The sequence below is a fragment of the Heterodontus francisci genome, chromosome 35 (genome assembly GCF_036365525.1).
Source record: "Heterodontus francisci isolate sHetFra1 chromosome 35, sHetFra1.hap1, whole genome shotgun sequence".
NCBI lineage: Eukaryota > Metazoa > Chordata > Chondrichthyes > Heterodontiformes > Heterodontidae > Heterodontus > Heterodontus francisci.
This window is the reverse complement of record NC_090405.1, coordinates 17243508-17264579: the sequence shown is the minus strand read 5'-3', so window position 1 is coordinate 17264579 and position 21072 is coordinate 17243508. Positions and strand designations below refer to the sequence as shown.

Here is a 21072-nt window from a genome sequence, read left to right as displayed (position 1 = left end):
TTCCAAACCTCAGATCAACCCTCCCACTTGTGTCGTGTCCCAGTCTCAGTTACAAGCAACACATAATGACACACACACTTTGAAACAAACAACACGGTCACACTTTCCTTCAGTGAGATTAAGGTCGAGCTTTTTTTCCAGGTTGAATGCAACTGTGAACAAATTTGTATCAAAGAAGTTGCCTTTGAAATATCAGCACCGAATTTCTGTACGAGGAGGAAGAGCCATTCCAAACTCACATCCTTCACAAAGGCTGTTTTCTCCTGTAAATGAAATTCATCATGCAATTTGAATTCTCAGTTGAAGTTCACAAGACACAGACACAAATGTTAATACGGAAACTTCTCAAGCACATTGCAAATATGAAATAAAGCTCCGCTGGGAATCGAACCCAGGATCTCCTGTTTACAAAACAGGTGCTTTAACCAACTAAGCTACAGAGCCAGATCACAAGTGCTGTTGTAATTGAAATCTGAGGTGGTTACTATTTATTCTCATCCCACTTCTCCACAGGTCACAACAAAAATTTTAACTTTTCCCACTTACTGATACAGTCAATCATATGCTCTATTTTTCCCAGAATAGAAGACACTTAATGAACAACAAAATTATCAGTTTCTTATAGAACAAGTTTTATCTAATCATGAAGTAAAGCATAAACACACAGGTGGACATTTTAAAAGTTCCCTTTTTACCTTAACCAACATTTAAAGTCCCTTTCTTACCTCAGCTGAACACACGCACACACACATACTGAAAAAAAAGGGATTTTTCTATACAATTCAGGGCTCTGGTAAAGACAAAAAAAAACACTTGGACTGATTACTTGCTCATTTCTGAAGAAAACAGCAGATGAGATATGTTGTTCCAAAATTGACAGACAGTCTAATTTCCGAGTACATGTACACAGGTCACTAGGTTCTTTTAGAAGAGTTTATTTAGAGGCGGGGTTGAGAATTAATTTTAGCAGGCTTTCTTCAAAGACAGAATATGAGACGAATTGACACAGTGAACTTCTCAGAGTCTTTTCAAGATTTGCTGCAAAACAAGGTGGGTTGCGGTCTTCTCTCATTCCTTGACACTTCTTCTGGCTAACTTTATCAGCTGCTCACTCCAGAAGGTAAAACACAATGACTGCTCCAAACAAAAGCTTGCGATTTTTCTGCCCTCTTTGGTGCGCGCTGCTGCTGCCGGGCTTGTCCAATCAAGAGGCACGACTGACTTCTCTGTCCACATTTCCCCGTTACCAGGGCTTCTGTTCTACATTTAACTTGAGTCGTGACAACTTGTCAACATAGTTGTCAAATTAATACTTTCAGTGCCCTCTTGAAAAAGAACTGGTCTTACATTTATTCAGTTTGATTATAATTTCCTCAACAAAATAAAATTCACAAAAAAAAAATTCAAAGTCCCTTCCATAACATCATGTACTTTCCCTGAGCTACAGGTTATTGCAAGTCTCTCTGGCTGTGTTTTTTTCTGTTGATTTTGCACTCAGGTTCTTTCTGAATCCATGTGTTTGCAGTTCTTTGTGCGTGAGAGACATGGAGATATGCTTAAAGATTTCCCAACAAATTATTCATATCTCCGTCTTTCTCCAAACTTTGTACAAACACATTAATGTGGGAATCACACACACCAGGCCGTCAAACCTCTCCGCTAAACATCGAAAGGTGACAGTGTTTATTGTGACGGGGTTCCATTTATTCAGACACATCTGGTATAAAGGTAATAGTGATCAAGATGTGATTCACACATGTAATGTATTTGTATATTATGTTCATGAGGTAATGATGTAAATAAACACGTCCTTGCACTTCCCACACTTGGTGTACATTTTCTCTGCTGATGCCCCCTGAATATATCAGAGAAAATGGTGATGAGGATGAGATAAAAGTCCGAAAATATTGGCAGCAAACAGCAGCAGGGACTGCAGTGAACAAGATCAGCCAGCTCCTGGTGACCTACCTGCTCGGATGGTGGAGGTTTTGGGTGGATTGTGTGAAGCCTGGGCCACAGACTGTCTCCTCAGTTGAATGAGATGCCGCAGGGTCTTAGTGTGCATCCGATTCAAAGTGATATTTTGGGAAAATATGGCTACACCCAAGGGATACATGGCTCGGAACATATGAGAGGGCTCGAGAACCATTCAGTTCATATATTGAAAGAATTGAAATGTTTTTCAGAGCTAATAACATATTGGAATGTGAAGATGAAAATATAGAGGTCAAGACTCAGAATAAAGCAATTCTTGAGGGCAAGAAAGCAATTTTGCTAATGGAAATTAGCCTGGAAGTGTACGACCAGCTAACAAAGCTTCCTGCTCCTATCAAGGCAAAAGATGTGCCATTCAAAACAATCATCACCAAGTTAGAGGAACATTTCAACCCTAAGCCACGAGAGATCACGGCAAGCTAGAAATTTGGAACCAGAAAGCAGAAAAGTAGTGAAACAGTTGGTGAGTACATTGTGGCACTGAAGAATTTATCACTGCATTGCAACTTTGGTACATTCTTAGACGGTACATTATGAGACAGATTTGTGCTTATATTGGTGAATGAGAAAAGATACTAAACACACAAAATCCTACATTTGAGCTAGCGTGTCAGATTGCTCTTTCCATGGAGATAGCATCAAAGAATGCTCGGGAATTTCATCCTGTGCCAGTGATAGTAACACACTTCAGGGGAGCTTAAAAAAAAAACTGGAAAATGGGCTTTCAAATGGCAGATAAAATTTACACAGAGAATTGTGAAGTGATACAATTTGGGAGGAAGAATAAGGAGAGGCCAAAAAATGAAATGTTACAATTCTAAAGTGGGTGCAAGAACAAAGAGACAATGTACACCAATCTTAGAAGGTTTGAAAAGGCTGCTAAGAGAAAACATATTGTCATGGAATGAGGTGATGATACTTAGTAGCTTTGGTGGACATCCGATCTTTTCTAGTAGTCTGAAGAGACCACGTCTGCTGACGAGGTCAAAGGCTTTGGTGAGATCAATGAAAGCAATGTAGAGGGGCATCTGTTGTTCACGGCATTTCTCCTGTATCTGACGAAGGGAGAACAGCATGTCAATAGTCGATCTCTCTGCACGAAAGCCACACTGTGCCTCAGGGTAGACGCGCTCGGCCAGCTTCTGGAGCCTGTTCAGAGCGACTCGAGCAAAGACTTTCCCTCTTGGTCACTTCCTTGAAAAACTCAATCAAATTCGTGAGACATGATTTCCCACGCACAAAGCCATGCTGACTATCGCTAATCAGACCATGCCTTTCCAGAAGCATATAAATTCTGTCTCTCAGAATCCCTTCCAATAACCTTCCCACCACTGATGTAAGACTCACCGGCCTGTAGTTTCCTAGCTTATCCCTTCTGCCCTTCTTAATAAAGGCACAACATTAGCTATCCTCCAGTCTTCCGGTACCTCACCCGTGGCTAACGATGACACAAAAATCTCTGCCAGGGCCCCAGCAATCTCCTCCCTTTCTTCCCATAGCATCCTAGGATACACCTGGTCAGGCCCTGGGGATTTATCCACCTTAATGCACTTCAAAACCTCCAACACCTCCTCCTTTGTAATGTTGATATGCTCCAGGATATCAGTGTTCCTTCCCTTGAACTCACTAGCTTCCATGACCTTCTCCACGGTAAATACGGATAAGAAATATTCATTTAAGACCTCGCCCATTTCCCGTGGCTCCACACATAGATTGCCACACTGATCCTTAAGGGGACCTACTCTCTCCCTAGCTACCCTTTTACTCTTAATATACTTATAGAATCTTTTAGGATTCTCCTTTATCTTATGTGCCAGGGAAATCCCATGGCCCCTTTTCGCCCTCCTAATTTCCTTCTTAAGTGTAGTCCTACATCCCCTATACTCCTCGAGTGAGTCGCTCGATCCCAGCTGCCTATACCTGACATATGCCTCCTTCTTTGTCCTGACCAGACCTCAATATCCCTCGTCAACCAAGGTTCCCTAAACTTGTCAGCTTGCCCTTCCATCTAACTGGAACATGCCTGCCCTGAACTCTTCCTATCTCATTTTTAAAAGCCTCCCACTTACCTGCAAACAACCTCTCCCATTCAACTTTTGAGAGTTCCTGTCTGATGCCATCGAAATTAGCCTTCCCCCAATTTAGGACTTCAACCTGAGGACCAGTCCTATCCTTTTCCAGAACTATCTTGAAGCTAATACAGTTATGGTCACTGGTCCCAAAGTGCTCCCCCACTGGCACATCAACCACCTGCCCATCCTCATTTCCAAAGGGGAGGTCGAGTGCAGCCCCTTCTCTAGTAGGACCATCCATATACTGCTTCAGACAACTATCCTGGACACATTTAACAAATTCTTCCCCATCTGATCCCTGAGCACTAAGGCAGTCCCAGTCAATGTTAGGGAAGTTAAAATCACTTACTATTACAACCCTATAATTCCTACACCTATCTGTGATTTCCCTACATATATGCTCCTCCACTTCCCTCTGACTATTGGGGGGCCTATCGTATAATCCCATCAAAGTGATCACCCTTTTCTTATTTCTAACTTCTACCCACAGGTCCTCGCTGGACATTCCCCCCCAGATATCCTCTCTAAGTACTGCTGTGATGTCCTCCCTAATCAATAGTGCAACTCTCCCTCCTCTCTTACCTCCACCTCTGTCACGCCGAAAGCTTCGGTACCCCGGAACATTGAGCTGCCAGTCCTGCCCATCCCTCAACCACGTTTCCGTAATAGCTACAATATCACAATCCCATGTACCGATCCATGCTCTGAGTTCATCTGCCTTACCTGTAAGGCTTCTTGCATTAAAGTAAATGCAGTTTAGCCTACCAGACCTTCCACGCTCCCTGTCCTGCCCCTGCCCAGCCTGCCTACTGGACTTGCTTGCTTTAACCTCTACATTTGCCTCAACCATCTCATCTGAGAGATTACTACTTTAGATCCCACCCCCTGCAAGACTAGTTTAAACCCTCCTGATTAGTACTAGCAAACCTCTCTGCAAGGATATTGGTCCCCCTCCAGTTCAGATGCAACCCATCCTTCTTGTACAGGTCACCTCTGCACCAGAAGAGATCCCAATGATCCAAGTAGCTGGAGCCCTCCCGCCTTCGCCAGTCTTCAGCAACGCATTCATTTGCCTTATCCTCCTATTCCTACCCTCACTATCACGTGGAATAATCCTGAGATTACAACCCTAGACGTCCTGCTTTTTAACCTTCTGCCTAACTCCCTATATTCACTTTGCAGGACCTCATCTCTCTTCCTGCCTATGTCGTTAGTACCAATATGGACCACGAACTCTGGCTGCTCACCTTCCCCTTTCAGAATGTCCTGCAGCCGCTCCGAGACATCCTTGACCTTAGCACCAGGGTGGCAACATACCATCCTGGAGTCTCGTTTGTGGCCACAGAAACGCCAATCTGCACCCATTACTATAGAATCCCCATCAGTATAGCTCTTGCAACACTTTTCCTCCGTGGTGCCACAAACTTGGCTGTTGCTGCTTTCCCCTGGGAGGTCATCCCCCCGCAACAGTATCCAAAGCGGTATATCTGTTTGAGAGGGGGATGGCCACAGGGGACTCCTGCACCATCTGCTACTCCGTCTGTTGGTCACCCATCTCTTTTCTGCCTGTGCAGCCATTACCTGCATTGTGACCACCTCACTAAACATGCTATCCACAACGTCCTCAGCATCGCGGATGCTCCACAGTAAATCCACCTGCAGCTCCAGTTCCGTAATGCGGGTAGCCACTAGCTGCAGCTGGATACACTTCCTGCAGACATGGTCACCAGGGACACTGGAAGCGTCCCTGATTTCCCTCAAAGCGCAGGAGGAGCATATCACGGGGCTGAGCTCTCCTGTCATGACTTACCCTTAGGTTAATTAGTTACTACCTTCATTAAAAAATACTAATTATACTAGGGTAATTGTTCCACCCACTACAATCTAAAGTCCTGAAAAAAAGAACACTTTAGTAGTACTCACCTTATCACCAGAGGTTTTTTTTCCAACAAAAAAACCCAACTTTCCCCTTATTTTTTAAGATATTCAAACAGCTGCTACTTACCAACCAATCGGCTTGCAGCTCTCCTCTGATGTCACTGTTTGCCTTTTTTGTTCAATATTCCGGCGCATTGGAAGAGGTTCGACTGCTCTCCGCTCCCGGAAGGTAAGAGACTGGGCCTCGATCCTCGGGGTCAATTTACAGGCTCCGCTCCCGGTGTTCCCCCCACAGGTCCGCTCTGCTCCTCGCCTCTCCACTCTTGGAAGGTAAGAGCAAATCTGGACACTGGGTTTTCTTATATAGTTCCTTTCGATTTTTCTTGCTCCTGAATGATAATATATTTCAACCTTGGATCAACCTTGTGTTGTGTCCCAGTCTCGGTTAAAAGTGACACATAACGGCACCGATACTCTGAAACATCCAACATGGTCACACTCTGCTTCAGTGAGATTAACGCTGAAGCAGTTTCCATGTCGAATGCGATTGTGAACAAATTTCTTTCGAGGAAATTGTGGGTGATTGAGTATTTGCACTGAATTTCTGTGCAAGAAGCGACAGTTTCAAACAGCCATTCCCAAATCACTTCCTTCACAAAGACAAAAACTGTGCTGTCTTAACGTGTGACTCAACTTCACAAACAAATCTGAACTTGAAGTTCAGGAGAGGACAGAGAAGTGAATAATTGACAGTGTAATCTTTGAATCATAATTTTCTGTTTCTTCGCTGAAGTGAGGCTCAACCCGAAGACACGCGAGATTACGGAAATCTACAAATTTGGAATGAGAAAGCATAAAGTAGTGAAACAGTTGGTGAGTACATTGTGGCACTGAAGAATTTATCACTACATTGCAACTTTGACACATTCTTAGATCGTACATTATGAGACAGATTTGTGCTTATATTGGCGGATGAGAAAAGATACTAAACGCACAAAATCCCACATTTGAGCTAGCGTGTAAGATTGCTCTTGACATGGAGATAGCATCAAAGAATGCTCGGGAATTTCGTCCTATGCTAGTGACAGTAATACACTTCAGAGGAACTTAAACACACTGGTAAAATGGGCTTTCACACAACAGATAAAATTTTACACAGAGAAGTGTGAAGTGATACAGTTTGGGAGGAAGAATGAGACAATGTACACCAATCTTTTTTGATCAAGGTTTGAAAAGGTTGCTAAGAGCAAACAGGACACTTGGCTTTATTAATAGAGGCATAGAGTAAAAGCAAATAAGTTATGCTAAACCTTTATAAAACACTGGGGCTGAATGGCCTCTTCCTGTACCTCCACAGAAAGCTTCCACTCCAGTCTCGGACACCCTTGTCAGGATCACTCTCCATACATCCCGCCACTCCACGCACGGATATCTCCCTCAGGATCAGATCACAGCTCCACAGTCCTGCCACATCCAGTCGTGAATGGTGGTGGATAATTAAATAACTAACAAGATGAGGAGGCTCCAAAAACATTCACATCCTCAATGATGGTGGTGCTGAGCAAGTCAGTGCAAAAGGCAAAACTGAAGCATTTGCAACCATCTTCAGTCAGAAATATTAAGTGGATTTGATCTGTGCTAATTTCAGCTCCTCATGCTCGCTGGTGCCTTGGTTCTCTGGTGCTAATTTCAGAGTAAATCATGCAGCTTGACAATTGGAGCCAAAGAAAAAGACACAGGAGAGGTTGAAAGTGCCAAAACCTGGTATTGAACCAAGAACTGTTTAACTGTTAGTACAGCACTAACTCAACAAAGCTATTTCAACAACACACTAAAGCCACCATTCTGTCACTGCTTTGGAAGACAATATATACATTAAAGTGTTTGTAAAAAGTTACAGAACACAACATGTGAGTAATATTCCCCATTGTTTTCTCAGTACTGATGGACTGTGAAGTGGGAGACAGCCAGAAGTCCCACTGAGCAGCACTGACCCTGAGCTGTGAGTGAAATGAGATAAAGTTCAATCTTTAGCAGAGAGATTCTGGAGAGAGGTAAGAGTCCTGAATCAAGGAGAGACTTTCTGACATAATAAAAGCCAAATACTGCAGATGCTGGAAATCTGAAATAAAAACAAAAAGTGCTCGAAATATTCAGTAGGTCTGGCAGCATCTGTGGAGAGAGAAACAGAGAAAACATTTCAGGTCTGTGACCTTTCATCAGAACAGACAAAGGTTAAAAAAGAATTAGGTTTTAAACAAGTGAAGGGGAGGGGTGTGTGCGAGAGAACAAAGGGGAAGGTGTTTGATAGGGCAGAGGGCAGGAGAGATTAAATAACAAAGCTGTCCTGGGACAAAGGCAAAGAGTGTGTTAATGCTTGTGGTTGCCTGACACCAGTCATGCTCTGAAGTTATTGAACTCAATGTTCAGTCCACAAGGCTGCAGAGTGCTGAATCGAAAGGTCAGGTGCTGCTCCTCGAGCTTGCGTTGATGTTCACTGGAACACTGGAACAGGCCAAAGACAGAAATGTTGAAATGAGAACAGGGGGCAGTGTTGAAATGGCAAGCAACCAGAAGCTCAGGGTCATGCTTTCGCACTGAGCAGAGGTGTTCCACCTAATCTGCGTTTGGTCTCCCCAGTTTAGAGGAGCCCGCATTGTGAGCAGTGAATACAGTATACATAATTGAAAGAAATACAAGTAAATCGCTGCTTCACCTGAAAAGAGTGTTTGGGGCTTCAGATAATGAGCAGAGAGGAGGGAAAAGGGCAGGTATTATATCTCCTGCGATTGCATGGGAAGGTGCCTTGGGAAGGGGACGAGGTGTTGGGGTAATGGAGGAGTGGACCAGGGTGTCGTGGAGGGAACAATCCCAGCAGAATGCTGACAGGGGAGGGGAGGATGCGTTTGGTGGTGGCATCACGCTGGAGGTGGCGGAAATGGTGGAGGATGATCCTTTGGATGTGGAGGCAGGTGGGGTGGAAAGTGAGGACAAGGGGAACCCTGTCGCAGTTCTGGGAGGGAGGGGAAGGAGGCAGGCAGAGGTTGAGAGTCCTGTCAACTACACTGGGAGGGGGTGGGGGGGGGGAGTAGTTGAAATCTGGTGATGTTGTTGAATTTAATTTCAAACACTCCTTGAACTCTCTGCTGATGAAGACTGAAAAAGGGAAGAACAACCACACAACAAGGGTCTCAAATCCAAGACCCTGAGATTAAAAGTCTCATGCTCTACCAACTGAGCTAACAAGGCCTGATACAGTACTTCTACTCTGTCTGTTATTGGACGGATGCAGCTGTTGGCTCCACCCCAAGGGCGGGAATTTGTTCCACCAACTATGAAGCAGTTTCCGATCAATTCCCCAGATTATCAGTAAATCCACTTCCAGAAGCCCCAAAGTGTGATATATTCCTCTCACTCATCAATAATAAAACTGAAATCTTTTTACCTTCCAAATGCTGCCATCTATTTTGTCAGTATTTATTTCTCTCTCCTTTTTATTTAGTTCATGCATTTCTTCAGAATTTTTTTTTCAATTATATCTGAGGGAAGAAATGAACAGAGCTGGCAGCTCAAAACTGGGCATCCATGAGGCACTGTGGGCCATCAGCAGCAGCAGAATTGTATTTAAACACAATATGTTACCTCATGGCCTGACATATTCCTCACTCTCCCATTACCATCAAGCCAAGGAAGCAATCGTGGTTCAATGAAGTGTGCAGGAGGGCATGTCAGGAGCAGCACCAAGCAGACCTAAAAATGAGTGAAGCTGCAACACAGGACTACTTGCATGTCATATAGCGGAAGCAGCATGCAATAGACAAAGCTGTGATCTCACAACCAACAGATCAGATCAAAGCTCTGCAGTCCTGCCACATCCAGTCCTGAATGGTGGTGGATAATTAAACAATTAACAGGAGGACGAGGCTCCACAAATATCCCCATCCTTTATGATAAGGGAGACCAGTATATCAGTGCAAAATACAAGGTTGAATCATTTGCAACCATCTTCAGCCAGAAGTGCCAAGTAGATGATCAATCTCGGCCTCCTCCTGAGGTCCCCAGCATCACAGTTGCCAATCTTCAGCTAAATCCACTTCACTCCACATGATATCAAGAAAAGGCTGAAGGCTCTGGATACTGACAACATCCTGGCTGCAGTGCTGAAGACTTGTGCTCCAGAACTAGCCACGCCGCCCGCCAAGCTACAACACTGGCATCTACCCAGCAATGTGGAAAATTGCCCAGGTATGTTCTGTATACAAAAGGCAGGACAAATCCAACCCGGTCAATTCCTGCCCCATCAGCCTCCTCTTGATCATCAATAAAGTGATGGAAGGTGTCGTTGACAGTGCTATCAAGCAGCACTTACACAGCTATAACCTACTCACCAACGCTCATTTTGGGTTCCGCCAGGGCCACTTAGTTCCTGACCTCATTATGGCCTTGGCCCAAATATGGACAGAAGAGCTGAATTCAGGAGGTAAGGTGAGGTGACAGTGACTGCTCTTGCCAAGGGCATCAAGGAACCCTTGCAAAATTGAAGTCAATGGCAATCAAGGAGAAATTTCTCCACTGGTTGGAGACATACCTTGTGCAAAGGAATATGGTGCTGGTTGTTGGTGGCCAATCATCTCAGTACCAGACATCGCTCAGGAGTTCCTCAGGGTCGTGTCCTAGGCCCCAACAGTCTTCAGTTGCTTCATCAATAAACTTCCTTCCATCAGAGAAGGTCAGAAGTGGAAATGTTCACTGATGATTGCAAAATGTTCAGTTGCATTAGTAACTCCTCAGATACTGAAGCAGTCCGTGTCCACATGTAGAGAGACCTGGGCAAGATTGGGCTTGGACTGATAAGTGGCAAGTAACATGCACGCCACAAAAATGCCAGGCAATGACCATTTCCAACAAGAGTGAATCTAACCATCTCCCCTTGACAGTCAATGACATTACCATTGCTGAATCCTTCACAATCAACATCCGGGGGGGTTACCAATGAGCAGAAACTGAATTGGATCAGTCATATAAATACCATAGCTACAAGAGCAGGTCAGAGGCTGGGAATTCTGCTGCAAGTAACTCACCTCCTGTCCACCATCTACAAGGCACAAGTCAGGAGTGTGATGTAATACTCCCCACTTGCCTGGATGAGTGGAGCTCCAACAACACCAAAGAAACTCAACACCATCCAGGACAAAGCAGATCACTTGATCAGCACTCCATCCACTACTTTAAATATTCACTTCCTGCACCACCAGTGAACAGTGGCAGCAGTGTGTACCATCTACAAGATGCACTGCAGCAACTCACCAAGCCTCCTTCGACAGCACCTTCCAAACCCCCAACCTCGACCACCTAGAAGGACATTGGATGAATGGGAACACCACCATCTGCAAGCTCCCCTCCAAGTTACACACTGTCCTGACTGGGAACTATATCACCATTCCTTCACTGTCACTGGATCAAAATCTTGGAACTCCCTTCCTAACAGCACTGTGGGTTTACGTACAACACATGGACTGCAGCAGCTCCAAAAAGGCGGCTCACCACCACCTTCTCAAGGGCAATTAAGGATGGACAATAAAGGCTGCGTTTGCTGACAATGCAGCCACTAGGTGGCACAACTCACTTTCTCCCCCTCCTTCGCACCGGCCGCTTCCACCCTCCACAGTCGCTCGCTCCAGACCTCGCTGCTCGCCCCCCTACTTCCCTGGCCGATTGTCTCCCGATCATGTCACCCCATTCTCCGGTCGTTCGCTCACTCCCCACCCCACCCCCCTCCCCTCCAGCCACTAGCTCGAGGCCGCGCTGCTTCCCTTCTCTCGGCTCCTTGCTCCCACGTTTGTCCAGTCTCCACGCGCCGCCCGAAGAAGTAAGGTGGGCTGCAAAGTGTGACGTAGGAGCGAGTAGTGAGTGGCCTAGAGGAGGGAAGTGGCACGGCCTAGAGCTGGCGGCTGGAGCAGGGGTTGGGGGGCAGAGAGCAAGCGGCCATAGAGCTGGATGACGCGGGCGGGGAACAATTGTCCAGGGGAGCATCGAGATGTGGAGCGAGCGGCTGAGGGGAGGAAGCGTCGAGGTCTGGAGCGATTTGCCGAGGGGGGAGAGCTCCAGCCTCAAAGTCTCCTATTCAGCCGCTTCCTCCAGCTGAGTGAGGGGCTGGATACCCGATGAGGCTTTAGCGCACATGTGCGAAGATGGACCAGGCGCAGATATGCGATGACGTTGGCGCTGTGCAATGACATCATCCTGCGCATGTGCCACTTAATCCTGGCAAGATGCAGCTGTGCCTATGCACAGCTTGGCACAGTCCGATGATGTCAGCGGACCGCTCCGTTGACAGGAATCACATTGTGTCAGCAGTGCCCACATCCCATGAAAGAATAAAAAAGAGATTTACCACAATGGTAGCAGGGTGAGGGATTTCAGTTATGTGGAGAGATTGGAGAAGCTGGGGTTGTTCTCCTTGCAGCAGAGAAAATTCAGAAGAGATTTGACACATTTGTTCAAAATCATGAAGGTTTTCAATATTTTAAATAAGGAGAAACTGTTTCCAGTGGTAAAAGGGTCAGTAAGCAGAGGACACAGATATCAGGTGATTGGCAGAAGAACCAGAGGTGACATGAAGAACCATTTTTTACACTGCAATGTGTTGTGATAAAGAAAGAAAAGACTTGCATTTCTATAGCACCTTTCAAGACCACTGGATATATCAAAGCACTTTGTAGACAATGAAATACTTTTGAAGTGTAATCACTGTTGTAATGTCAGAAATGCAGCAGCTGATATTCACAAACAGCAATGTGATAATGACCAACTGATCTGATTGAGGGGCAAATATTGATCATAACACCAGGGGTGGTGCAATGGTTAGCACTGCAACCTCACAGTTCCAAGGGCCCAGGTTCGACTCTGGGTATTGCCTGTGCGGAGTTTGCAAGTTCTCCCTGTGACCATGTGGGTTTTTGCCGGGTGCTCCGGTTTCCTCCCTTGCAGGTGATAGGTAAATTGGCTGTTGTAAATTGCCCCGAGTGGAGGTAGAGAATATGGGATTACTGTAGGATTAGTATAAGTGGGTGGTTGTTGGTCGGCACAGACGAGGTGGGCTGAAGGGCCTGTTGCAGTGCTGTAGCTCTCAATAAAAATAAAATACTTGCTCTTCACTTGTTTGAAATTGCAGCATGGGATCTTTTACATTCACCCAAACATGCAGACCAGGTCTTGGTTTAACATCACACCTGAAAGGCAGCACCTTCAACACCCTCAGTGCTGTACTGGAGTGTCAGCTGTGAACTCTGAACCCAGAAGCTTGTGATTTCGAGGTGAGTGTGACCAACTGAGCTACAGCTTTTACCTGAGTCTCAATCCTTCTCCCAACAGTTTCTCTCTATCGGGTCTGTCACGACCCCTCATGATTGTGAACACCTCTATCAAATCTCCTCTCGAAGGAGAACAACCCCAGCTTCTCCAATCTATCCACATAACTGAAATCCTAACCACACGTTGCAGAAAGGAATTTTTCCTCAAGTTCCTTCTGGTTTTGTGAGTCACCTTAAATCTGTAACCTTCGGTTATTGACCATTCAGCAGTTAGAAACAGTTCCTCTGTATTTACTCTACCTCAAACCTTCAAGGAAGCTCTGCAAAGTAACTGAAAATCAAGTTGTCAGAAGTGGGATTTAAACACATGCCTCCAGTGAAAGCTGCAACCTGAACAGAGAAGCTGAAACCGCTCAGTCACCTCAACTGTTCAGACCTTTTTGACCTCGTCCTCACTTCTGTACTTTGAAAGGTTCACTCAGTTCAGGAACTTGTTCAATGTTGCTGGAATGCTCAGTGACTGGGATATTAACTCCCCCGGGTTTTCCTGAGCTTGTTCTCGGTGTATGGGGATGTTTGTCCTGGGCTGTGGAATCTTGCATCCCTGTAATGGACATTAACCCACTGATTGAATCTGTATTCACTGCTTTCCGCTGGTGCTGGGTAATTGCTGAGCGTGGGGCCGGAATGTTGCTGCTTGTCCCGGCCTCACTCACTCTGGGAAAGAGTGAATAATTGATGCGTCTGTTTCTGTATCTGAAATGTGACTTCGATCTGCTGTTATTAACCGAGGCAGCGCTGCAGAAGGATACGTTAATAATCTCTCACTAATCAACTGTAAACAGTCAGAATGTGTAACTTTGAGCAGCGCTTTCTGCACCGTCAGGGCTGGAAAGTTGAGTGAGGGAGAAACACTGTCTGTATCTGAGTGTATACAGCACTGTACAGAGAAAGAGCCAATATACCGGGGCTGAGACACAGTGCATCTTTTCACATTTAATCACAATAATATCCACAGTCAGGAGCTGAAAATGATGAAAAACCAAATAGCAAGAGCAAAAATAAGAAATGTCAGTAATTATAGATTAGCTGATCAGCTTTCACTGTGTTACCTGGTAGTCCACTGTTTTATATTCAATGCTCTCTCCACTGTAGCCAGGGAATGATTTCTTCTCAAAGGCTGAACATTAACAAAACTGCTTGTAATTTAAAATCTTTTAAAAGTAATTCCATGGAGCGAATGGGGCAAAGTCAAATAACTGCACCAATTATAGGAGAGCTGGTTGGTGATGACATGGATGTGTCTGCAGTGTGCAGGACCAGACTGTTTCCATAGATTCACAATGAATGTTCCACCCTTTATTTATAACAGTAAAACTGATAGCGGACAATGGCTATTCTGGTTGCAGCAACCTGAAGCTTTAACTCATTAACACCCTACTTTAGGGTAATTTAGAAAGAACAACATGCAGCTCTGTCAGTTAGTGTGTTTGTTTGTTCACCTACAATTTGATGGTTCAAGCACATAAATGGAAGAGGCTTTATTAACTTAAACTCTTCTACATCTGCTATATTACTCTTGCTGTTGATTTTTCAAAGATAAGGTTAATCAAGTCTTTCTTTGTGAAATCCATGCTGACTGTGTTTTATTATTTTTCATTTCCATCTGTATTTTCTACTTTGGAGGATTACAGGATATTATCATTTTTTAATTCATTCATGGGAGGTGGGTGTCGCTGGCTGGGCCAGCATTTATTATCCATCCCTAATTGCCTTGAGAAGGTGGTGCTGAGCTGCCTTCTTGAACCACTGCAGTCCATGTGCTGCTGTTATGAAGAGAGTTCCAGGATTTTGACCCAGCAACAGTGAAGGAACGGTGATACAGTTACAATTCAGGATGGTGTGTGGCTTGGAGGGGAACTTGCAGGTTGTGGTGTTCCCATGCATCTGCTGCCCTTGTCCTTCTAGGTGATAAAGGTCACGGGTTTGGAAGGTGCTGTCTAAGGAGCCTTGGCGCATTGCTGCAGTGCATCTTGTGGATGGTACACACTGCTGCCACTGTGTGCCAGTGATGGAGGGCATGAATGTTGTAAATGGGGTGCCAATCAAGCGGGCTGCTTTGTCCTGTTGAGTTTCTTGAGTATTGTTGGAACTGCACCCAGCCAGACAAGTGGAGAGTATTCCATCATACCCCTGACTAATGTACAGGCTTTGGGGAGTCAGGAGGTGAGTTACTTGCCGCAGGATTCCTAGTCTCTGACCTGCTCTTGTCGCCATAATATTTATATGGCTACTGCAGTTCAGTTTCTGCTCAATGGTAACCCCCAGGTTGTTGATAGTGGGGGATTCAGCGATGGTAATGCCATTGAATGTCGAAGGGAGATGGTTAGATTCTCTCTTGTTTGGGATGGTCTTCGTCTGGCAGTTGTGTGGTGGGAATCTTATACATCTTTATTGTAGAGTACTCTATTGTACTGTTGAGTGACTTGAAAAGTCGTGAAATGCAAGTCTTGCTTTTTCCATTGTTATCAGTGTCATTGTGATCAAAAGATAGGATTCATGAGCACAAAGTTTAAATCAATTTTGATTAAAATAATGTAAAAGCATCTATATTTTTGCACTATACTTAATAATCTCCATTTTCCTATCCTTACCAAGTACAATGTCTTTGACCCTGAAATTGATTCCACAATCTCAGTCCCTCAGACAATTTCAGCTCAGTTCTGATGAAAGGTCACAGATCTGAAACGTTAACTCTGTCTCTCTCTCCACAGATGCTCCCAGACCTGCTGAATATTTCCAGCATTTTCTGTTTTTATTTCAGATTTCCAGTATCTGCAGTATTTTGCTTCTGTGTTACTTTGAAAGTTAAAACTGGCCCACCTGTCTACAATTCACACTGGGGTCTCCCATGAAATGATTCTGTATAATGTTGATGAAAGGAATACAGACTCCGAGCACAGAGCTTCCTGTGGGGAATTGGGAATATGAAAACCAGCAGACTCTGCAGGAATTTCCACTGGGAGCACAAATTCACAAAATCTACCTTTTACATATCGATTCATTTTGATTGTCCTTCTGGAAAATTATTTTGAAACAATTTAAACATCAACCCACAGCTCCATGACTGGGTCAATTATGAGGTCATCCTCTGACAGGTCATGTGACAGCTGGAGCCACAAGACATCAGAACCAGATTTGTGACTGGATGAAAACCCGGAATCCTGTCCCAATGGCTTTTCAAATAAAGCTGTTGCTGTTTGAAAACACAGCAGTTAAACTTTCTGCCTGACCATGAGGGGAGCTAGGGAGAAATTTACAAAATTAAATCCTTTTACAAAATAGTTCAAAAACCATTAATATCGAAATCATGTGAGGATTCATATGCAGTAGAGAAACAAGCAGAATACAGAAAGTACAGAGGAGAGCTGAAAAAGGAAATGAGATCAGCAAGATGTATGAGAAAAGATTAGCAGGTCACATAACTGGGAACACTGAAGTCTTTTCCCAACATATGGACAGTCAATGAAAGGGTGGGTCAATTAGGAGATCCTGTGGAGGCAGAGGGTGTGGCTGAGGTACTAATTAAGTACATTTCATCTGTCATCACAAAACAAGCGGGTGCTGCAAATGTCACAGTAAAGGAGGAGGAAGTGGAGAATTTGGAGGGGATGAAAATAGATAAAGAGGAGACAATTACAAGGTTGGCAGTGCTCACACCTGTCTACAGGTCACCCGGTCTGGATGGGCTGCATCCTGGGTTGCTGAGGGAAGTCAAGGTGGAAATAGCAGAGACTCGAACCACAATCTTTCAATCCTCCTTGAATATGGGAATGATGCCAGAGGACTGGAGGATGGAGGTAAGCTCGGGTAGTTCGATCTTAGTTTAACTTGACCATTTTTATAATGTATCCATTGTCATAACTAACAACGTGAAGAAAGCCATTTTATAATTAACACATGACCAAAGGAACCATTTTGTGTTCAGTACTAACGTTTATATCCTGTATAATTAATGAGTAGCTACCCATCCGGAAACAGATGATTGTAAAAGTAATGAACCTTGATTGAGTTATAATTAATGAATCAATAAACATTTTAGAGAGAATGGGTTTTCATTTAAAGTTTGTTCAATCTAATTACTGTGAGTTTCTGTGTCTTTGTGGGAAAGGGCAGTTTCAGCGAAATTTATTCAAACAATGGACCTTTCTCGGACCCCTGATAAAACCCATGGTATGTCACATTGTGACCTTCAAGAGTCTAGATTTAATGAATAGGAAACTTGTTTCAGATCAGATTGGGAGACAGTGTGAAACCACTCCATTGTACTCATGTCTGAGATTCTGAGGACAGGTGGCTGTTAGTGGAAGACATTATTAAGAACAAATTAAATGTACCTAGCAACAGCTAAGACCAATTATTATTTTACATGGTGGTGTGATGGCCATCCAGGGGTTAAAAGTAGGGAGCTTGTAAGGTTTCAGTGTGCAGGAACACTGGACGACCTCAGGGGTAAAGGCTCAGATCATCGACCAAGTTCTCCACCTGATGAGGGATCTAGACTGGACAAAGAGGACCGTGACACTCTGAGACCAAGCTCGACCAGTCCCCAGAGCTGTAAAGTTATATTCCCCAAGTTTGTTAAGTATAATTTTACTTTCAATTATTAAGTACTATTTTACTCTCAATAAAAGTTCTGGACTTATTAATCAAGTATCCTGTTGCTTTAATTGGTTAAAGTCATGCCCAAAGTGATTGTCCACAATAGACTTTCCAGAATTAAAAGATAAGTCTGCAAGTGTTGTGAATATTACAGCCCTGTTTAAAAAGAAAGGTAAACCCAGGAACTACAGACTAATTAGTCTAATGTCGGTGGTGGGGAAACTTTTAGAGACAATTATCCAGGAGAAAATTAACTGTCACTTGGTAGAACATGGGCTAATAAATGACAGCCAGAACAGATTGGTTAACAGAAGATTGTGTCTGAAATAATTACTGAATTAATTTCTTTGATGAAGTTTCAGAGAGAGTTGACGAGGGTGGTGAGGTTAATGGTACGTGTCTGGACATCAAAATTGTGTTTGAAAAGCTCCCATAAACTAGACTTGGGGCAGCACAATGGCACAGTGGTTGGCACTGCAACCTCACAGCTCTCGCAACCCAGGTTCAGTTCTGGGTACTGCCTGTGCAGAGTTTGCAAGTTCTCCCTGTGACTGTGTGTGTTTCTGCTGGGTGCTCCGGTTTCCTCCCTCAAGCAAAGACTGCAGGTTGATAGGTAAATTGGCTGTTGTAAATTTCTCCTCGTTTTCGTAAGAGAATGGTGGGGATGTGGTAGGGAATATGGGACTGGTGTAGGATTACTATAAACGGGTGGTGGTTGGTCAGCACAGACTCAGTGGGCCGGATGGCCTGTTTCAGGTTTGCATCTCTCTATGACTTGCTAACAAAATTCAAGCAGATGGGATTAAAGGGGCAGTGGCAGTGTGGATCCAAAATTGGCTGCAGGGTAAAAAGTAGGGTGAATGCTTGTTTTTCAGAATGGAGGGAGTTATACAGTAATGTCCTTGTTGTTACAATATGTTCAATGTCAGACCCCGAGCTGTCCGAGGGATGGGGCAATTTGTGATGTTCCTGTGGTTGCAATATTTGCAGTGTCTGACCTTGATCTGTCACAGGGATGTGGCATTTATGAGGTCCCTGTGGGGTGCTGTTTGTTTGGTGTATCACACTGACCTGTCCCAGAGAGCGGGAAGGTTGTGATGTCCTTGTGGGTTGCAATCTGTTCAGTGTCTGACTCTGATCTGTACCAGGGATGGGGCAGTGTGTGATATCCTTGTGCATGTCATACAGGCCCACTGGTGTGTGGTTCCACCCTGATGCCAAGAAACAGAGCCCCATCTCTGGGCAAAAAGTCTCACTTCTCAATGGGTGTCTCGAGAAGACACAGTGGCGCAGTGGTTAGCACCGCAGCCTCACACCTCCAGTGACCCACGTTTGATTCTGTGTACTGCCTGTGCAGAGTTTACAAGTTCTCCCCGTGACTGCGTGGGTTTCTGCCGGGTGCTCCGGTTTCCTCCCACAGCCAAAGACTTGCAGATTGATAGGTAAATTGGCCATTGTAAATTGCCCCGAGTGTAGGTAGGTGGTAGGGGAATTGAGGGGATGTGGTAGGAATATGGGATTAATGTAGGATTAGTATAAATGGGTGGTTGATGGTCGGTACAGACTCGGTGGGCTGGAAGGACCTGTTTCAGTACTGTATCTCTAAATAAATAAATAAGAAGGCTGAGGCAGTAAACCTGGACAGTAAATCCGGAGTGGAGTCCTGGAGGCGGTTACCTGTTACTTATCAGGCAGTTTTCCAGCAACTCCAACAGCAGAGCTGGTACCAAACAGTACTGGTTTTTCCTTTCCTTTGGACAATACGAGCAATGCTGAGAGGGGGTCCTGATGCTCAGGGTCTCCATACTATTTGCCCAGGCCTGTGCCCTAGAGAGGACACTCCAGCTTCGTGGTTAAACATTGGCACAACCCGGGAATAAACAGTTACTGATTATAAGCTCTCATTCAATTGGTGTAGAGTATGAGCGCCAGGGGTTACTTCGGACAGTGGGAGAGCTCTGAGTGTCTCATTGGATAGCTACCATTCACTCCAAGCTGGGCAGCCCCCAGTCAGTTAGGTGCTGTGAAGCCACGACCTGCTTGCTTCAATGGGTGCTTGGAGCTTAGAGAGTCATCTCTCAACAGGCGCATTGATAATATATGCACCAGGAAAAACAAACTCAACAAAGAAGACACCAGTCCTTCGCATCACAAGCTGGAATGTAAGGACCATGTGTCCTGGCCTTACCCACAACCTTCTGCAGGTTGATGACACACACAAGACAGCTGTGATCGACAAGGAACTCACAAGGCTCAATGTGGACATTGCTGTGCTGCAAGAAACTAGACTCGTTCAAAGTGGATCCCTCAAAGAGAAACACTACACCTTCTTCTGGCAGGGGAAAGCCCAAGAGGCAACTCGTGAGCATGGAGTGGGTTTCACAGTAAAATACACGCCACTTGAGATGAGTGAACCACCCACAGTAGGCTCAGAGAGACTTCTTACTCTTCACTTGTCAATAAGCGTGGGCCCAGTTAATCTCATGTGCATCTATGTCCCGACACTCACCTCCACCCCAGATGTCAAGGATCAATTCTATGTGACACTTGACACTGCCATCAGTAGAATTCCCAGCACTGAGGGACTGTACCTTCTAGGAGACTTCAACACAAGCTCGGATACTGACTACACAGCTTTGCCAATGTGCATAGAGCACCAGGGGATTGGCAAGATGAACGAAAATGGACAGAGGTTGCAGGAGCTATGCTGTCACCATGGATTCTGTGTGATGAACAGCTACTTCCAGGTCAAGCTGTGCTAGAAGGTGTCCTGGAGATATCCGAGATCATGCCATTGGCACCAGCTAGACCTTATCATCACCAGACATAACACCCTCAGCAGTGTCCTCATCACTCGCAGCTATCACAGTGCTGACTGTGACACTGATCACTCCCTGGTGTGTAACAAGGTTAAGCTTCAGACAAGGAAGCTTCATCCATCCATGAAGAAAGGTCGTCTTCTGATCAACACTTGCCGAACCACTGATCCAGAAAGGACCCAGGAGTTCATCAACATCCTCGATCAGGCTCTTTCAGACAACAATGCTCAAGGTCTCAGTGCAGTGTCAAAGTGGAATCATCTGCACACCACCATCTATAACTCTGCACTCACTGTGTATGGGAAAAGAGATGGGAGGAATGCTGACTGGTTT

General features: G+C 44.9%; 1 non-coding gene across 1 annotated transcript; it reads right to left on the bottom strand.

Annotated features, from left to right (window-relative positions):
• Nucleotides 1–370: 370 nt before the first annotated feature.
• trnat-ugu (transfer RNA threonine (anticodon UGU)) lies at nucleotides 371–444 on the bottom strand. The gene has a single exon. It is a non-coding gene; the product is annotated as a tRNA-Thr (tRNA).
• Nucleotides 445–21072: the final 20628 nt, after the last annotated feature.